The 6,562-nt window shown below is 27.8% G+C and overlaps 1 pseudogene; it reads left to right on the top strand.

Annotated features, from left to right (window-relative positions):
• The first annotated feature begins 748 nt into the window (after positions 1-748).
• Positions 749-826, top strand: LOC113784577 (small nucleolar RNA snoR114; annotated as a pseudogene).
• Positions 827-6,562: the final 5,736 nt, after the last annotated feature.

The following is a 6,562-nucleotide window of genomic DNA, read 5'->3' on the forward strand; positions in this document are numbered from 1 at the left end:
TTTGCGAAATCGCAGTTATTACAGGTTAATGAGTCTCGAAGTTCAAGTTTGGGAGAAACCCCGCTCTGATAGGTGATACCGGGAATTAAGAGTTGTAATGTGTATTTTACTTATGTTATTACAAATGACTTTTTATATGGAAACTTAGTACGAGTAAGTCTTGGGAATTAAATCAAGAAATTCAAGTCAAATCAAGTTCATTGATATTGTACTATTTTAATTGAGGAACAAAGTTGAATTGTTACATGTGTATTTAGAGAAACGTGATATCCTAAATTAGATATTAAAGTTTTTATTCTCTATAACAGATATTTTTTATCCGCCGCAAGTTTTCTTCAAATAATTTAGTATATATTATTTTAAATGTTATTTTGGGGTTTAGGGTGTCACATTATACACATATATTCTAAAACAATTTTAACACCAAATTAATTATCTAAAACCCTATTTCATGACGAATATATTTATTATAAAATTTGGGGTGTTACACACATTAGGTATTTAAATTAATTTAATGAAGATGGTAAACATCATATCCTTATAAATTAAAAATTTATAAAGATACTTGCAGGAAACAAATCTTGCAAAACACCAAAATATCAATAAACGTAATCGCTCAATATTCATTGGCATTTTAAATAAATAAAACTAGAGAAATCAAATAAAACAAACACTAGTGGTCTAGTGGTACATAATTGCATATTAATGTAGAGACCCGAGTTCAATTCCTAACTAGTGTACAATTACAAAGCAATGATGAATTCACTTGTGATGGTGGGTCCATCACAACCCGAACTATGGGATGTAAATAAGCGTATTTGAGCTCCTTTTAGATTGTTTAATAAACGAAATTAAGAGACCAACTCAAACAAGACATTCATTGGTCCATTTTGTGTGGGATAGACGTTGAGATCGTTTCAAAACGGCAAGGAATTGGTGGCAGTGAATTTGAGAGAAAAAAGGTTTGAGCGATTTGGTTGTCAGATTTTCGCTTTTTAGTTTTTTAATTGCAGAAGGAGGGGGTGCAGATTTCCGATGTACAGGTACAAGACTAAAATTGTAAGGCCCAACACAGGTAGTCAATTCTGATGCAGAAATAGGGGTGTAATGAGTAAATCGTAGGTATAGAAAGGAAAAGTCCAATCAATAATTGTCCAAATTAATATGCAGAAGTAGAAAATATGGGTGTTAACAGTCGTCTGGTCCAAAATTCATTTTCTAGTATTAGTAAAAATCTTAATAAATAAATAATTTATTTTACCTTTTTAGAAAGTTTTCTCTAAAATACTCATTTTAACATAATATTATTTATCCTTAACATCGATAAACTAGAACCCTCATATTCAAAATAATAAATATAATTATTAGTATAACATTTTTCAAAATAATCACATAAAAATACTTCATCTTTATGAAATACTCGAAATGTGGGGAATAATATGGGGAATAATATGTAATGATACGGTTTATTATGTATTATGTGTGATAATAATTTATGCGATGATTTGATGTTACAGTGAAGTGTATGGATTTTCTTTGATTTTGACTATATAATGTGATGTTTTTCCTTGAAGAATGTTTGTGTAATGATACGGTTTATTGATGATTAATTGTGTGTTCCTCTTATTTTATTATACTATCAACATGATTTCAAAACTCACCTCCTTCGTTGTTTGTGTTTGTCTGGCTTGGCCCTGCGTTTGGGAAATCGCAGTTATTACAGATTAATGAGTCTCGAAGTTCAAGTTTGGGAGAAACCCCGCTTTGATAAGTGATACTGGGAATTAAAAGTTGTAATGTGTATTTTACTTATGTTATTACAAATGATTTTTTACATGAAAACTTAGTACGAGTAAGTCTTGGGAATTAACTCAATAAATTCTAGTCAAATCAAGTTCATTGATATTGAACTATTTTAATTGAGGAACAAAGTTGAATTGTTACATGTGTATTTAGAGAAACGTGATATCCTAAATTATATATTAAAGTTTTTATTCTCTATAACAGATTTTTTTTATCCGCCGCAAGATTTCTTCAAATAATTTAGTATATATTATTTTAAATGTTATTTTGGGGTTTAGGGTGTCACATTAATGGTATCAGAGCAGGTCTGTCCAATCAGGCCGAGTGGGTCGAATGTCGATTTTGTGTTACGAATGTCAGTCGTGTCAATTGTGTTTTCTTATGTAAAATTATTTTCACTATGATGATTTTCCCGTTATGTAATTGTGTTAAGGGTTATATGTTTTTGTATTATTATACATATTTTCAAGATTACTAATTAACTGTTTATTATTTGCTTACTTTAATTGTGTTATGGATTATAAATTCCTACCTAAGTGAGTAACTAAATCATGAAATTACTTGTTAAGATTTTTAGTTAATTTTAATAGTTGACAGGATTATGTTAGTTACTTGTTGCGTATTGCTTGTCTACAGAACTATGATTTTTGCACTCTTGTTTTATATGAATATTTGGAAATAATAATTTTTATTGACCAGCTGTTTAGAGTTATTAATCCCATTCACGTAACCTTAGTTATCAAATGTCAAATCTCACTAGTTAGTATTTTTAAAGTTTCATTTTCACCCTTAATCAATTTAAAATATTTAGTTTTGATATGTATATGTTTAAAGTGTTTGATCTAGTAACTAATTGATTGAAACATTGATTTCCGTATGAATTATATGTTTAAAACTCCAAGTATTGACTTTTACTAGATATAAATTATTATTATTTTGTTGAAACTCAATTTAGAGAAAAAAATGATGTTTCTTTCTAAACTTTTTGTAAGATAAGAAATATGTCTCTTACGTTTAAAGTTTTAATTTTGACTGAAAAAAATTCTTATTTTTATATTATGGTTGCTTGTGTTAAGAAAAAAAATCGATTTTAAATAGTGAATGTTAACTTTAAATCACTTGAAAGTGTTGATGGTTGTATCTAAATGAGTAGAGTTTTGATATTGGTTTTGAAAACAATTTAGAATGTTTGTCATGATTTAGATAGTATGAAATTCATATTATTAGCAATAGTAATTCTTGAATATTAGAGGTTGGTAGAACTTAGAATTTTTTAAAAATGACATTTTAAAGGAGTTAAGTTTACTTATTTTACATGATGAAAATAACTTTTGTTTGAGTTACTCTTGATTATTTTAAAGAAATTAAATTGAGTTGAATTTTTGTTGATTTATAAAATAACAATAATCCTATGCTACTGATTTTATTTAATGTTTAAAACAGCTTAAAATTTATAGCATGTTTTACTCTGTCTTGTTTTTTTTTTAAATTGAAAAGTGTTGTTGTTATGTTGGTTTAGGGGCTGGTGTAAATATTGAATCGTGAGACTGTTGGGATATTTATTTGAAATGATTGATTTTTTTATTTTATTATGAGATTATGAACTCAATAGAGTTTGACTCGATGTTAGAGTTTTAGAGTTTAATAACTCTTCAGTGATTTACAATAGTACTAATGATAAAATGTCTACTAATTGAGAAAGAGAAGTAAAAAGAAGGAAAAAAAAACAAAGTTTTTAAAAATCTTCTTAATAGTGAAATTCTTTTTGAAAAGTTATTTAAATTTTGGACTCTATAATTGATGTATTTTACAAGTAGAATTTTTTTTTTTTGTTATATGAGTTAACCTAACAAAATAGTATGCATTAGATTGGCATGTGTAGAGTGCATCATGTAGATTGATGTGTGTAGAGTGCATCATGTAGATTGGTATGCGTATAGAAACAAATTTTTTTTATCAATTTTTTTTATTAATTTTGAGACTCAAAGATTAGAACAGAACTCCAAAATCTTTAAAATTGATGGTGTGTTATGTTTTGGACCAATTTTGTGGCTTGATAGTAACTGAGGGATGTATCTATAAGCATGTTAAGTAGTTAGTGTGAGAAGAGGATACTATTTTGTAGATTTATGAATTAGTGTGATTCATTATAATTATCATATGTCTTATGTTTTGTGTTACGTGCACTACTTTAATGTATATAGTTATAATTATTTTTTTTGTAAGTTTGATAAAATAAGAAAATAAATTGGAACTATTTTGGAAGTGTTAATTAATTGTAAAATTTCCTATCTATCTATATATATTGTTTAAATTTTATTTCAAAATATAAGTTGAAAATAATAATTTTTACAATGATGAACTATTTAAAAATATGTTTTTGATGATTAAAATATGAATGAATGTTTAGAAATCTTATAAATTTTAAAAAATATCCGTGATTTATTTTATTTGTATTGTATTTAGAAACGTGATTTATCTTTTTTGTTTTTATTTAGACTTGAATTATTGAAAAATAATTTAAAGAAAAATTTGGAATTCTCAATGAATTATTTTTGGGTGCTAAATGTTTAGTGATATTTTTTAATAATAATTTAAGTCTAGAAATTAATTTTTAGAATGATGTGTAACCTTGAAAGTGGTTTTGCACTACCTGATTCAATTTGGTTTGGTAATGTATTGTATCTTCTAGTAAATAATTATTTATCTTATCTTCTACTTGGAAAATCTATATATGCTTCCATTTGTTGTAACTTTTAAGTAATGGTTAACTCAAAAGAAAATTTAATCGTGATCAATTTGGAGCAGTTAGACCTCTATGAGAATATGTTTCATTTTTTGAATCATTGTTTGAGTTATGCGATGAACGTAAAATCTTGGTGCTAATTTTTGGATTAGTTATTTGAATGTGTATATGACTATGGAAATATTAAATTATTCGTGTTTCAAGTGTTCTAATTGTTGGAAATCGGTGTATAGAGTTAGAGTAGTCGAGAGCATCTAAAATTGATATAGTTCTATATTTCTTCAATCGGATTATTGATTATATATTGATACTAGTCTCATTTCCTTGTTGTTGTAACTAGTTTTAAATTACCAACAAATTATTGTCAATGTGTAATTAAGTGAGTTTTTAACTTGAAGTAAGGAATAGGAGTTGTGGTGTCGCATTCGCACTCCTGAACCAAGTTAATGATACTTTTAATTATCCATATTAGAAATTAAATGACTGCAGTTATAGTTCCTTAAGTAGTTGACTACATGAGTAGGAGGGACTAGCTACCCCGATGACTCATCGTGAATAAAAGAGAAAACGATAACTAATTATTTTGTTAGAAGTACCTTTTAATTTTATTTTTAAATAGTTAAAAAACATGTTCATCGCTTATATCAATTGAATGAATTTAATTATTAAATATATGTTATTAGGAAATAGTATCTCTATATTAGTTTTTTCTTTCTCCTTGATTATATACAGCACATATTTTTATAGAGTAATTGATTGTAAATCTATTATAATATTATTAAGTTGTTAGATGTGTTTAATATTTTAAAAATAGCTCTCTTTGTCAGACCTAAGTTAAATTTGTTGAATGTTTGGTGATAGGATTTAGACTTTATTTTAAGGAGTAAAACTAGTAATATTTGGTTTGAAAGAACTAGTTGAAATTGACAACGTACTTCGAATGTGTTTCATTTAACCAAACTAAATGAACTACGTTATTATTTGCATAATATATATGTTATGTTATGTTTTACATGTAAATTAGAGCGAGTAACTCTATGGTATTTTATTTCATAATGGAATGATAAATGTGATATTTTATTTCATAATTGAATGATAAATGTTGTGTTTAATTGATTTACTTTGTCATGTTATTCTATCATGCTATGTTAATTGATTTTTTACATGTTGTGCTTAATTGGAGATTGAATGGCTTAAGTATGTTTATAGACTAAGTTTAAATCTTGAAGATGGTAAGTTAGATATTAGTTCACTCACCCCAAATTTCGAGGACGAAATAATTTAACAAGGGGAGAATTGTAACACCCTAAATTTTTTGATGAACTATTTTATTAATTAAATAAGATTTAAATAATTAATGTGATGTTAAAATTTCGGGAAGTACAACTGAATGAGCCTGATCGTGGCAGTCTGCTGTCGAGCCTTAAGGCAAGATTGTTAGACCTTGGAGGTATTCGGGTGGGGAATTCCTAGGTGACTTGGAGGTAGCACTCCAAATGTCGGAAGCTACCACGCAACACACGTTTACCTCGATTGTCATGTATATGTGTCTCGGGTTGATTTGAGGGGATCTATGAGGATAGGGCCAATTTGAATTGTCCGACCACCGGGATGGTGGCATAGTATCAAGCCTCCTAACCAAGTACTTCAGAGTTAGAATGGTACCACATTGTGAAGTAGAGTCTAAGCTCATGCATAGCATTGCATTTTCTTGTGATTAATATGTATTATGTGTGATAATAATTTATGCGATGATTTGATGTTACAATGAAGTGTATTGATTTTCTTTGATTTTGACTATATAATGTGATGTTTTTCCTTGAAGAATGTTTGTGTAATGATACGGTTTATTGAAGATTAATTGTGTGTTCCTCTTATTTGTATTATATTATCAACATGATTTCAAAACTCGCCTCCTTCGTTGTTTGTGTTTGACTGGCTTGGCCCTGCGTTTGCAAAATCGCAGTTATTACAGGTTAATGAGTCTCGAAGTTCAAGTTTGGGAGAAACCCC

This window comes from Cicer arietinum, chromosome 3 (genome assembly GCF_000331145.2).
Source record: "Cicer arietinum cultivar CDC Frontier isolate Library 1 chromosome 3, Cicar.CDCFrontier_v2.0, whole genome shotgun sequence".
Lineage (NCBI taxonomy): Eukaryota > Viridiplantae > Streptophyta > Magnoliopsida > Fabales > Fabaceae > Cicer > Cicer arietinum.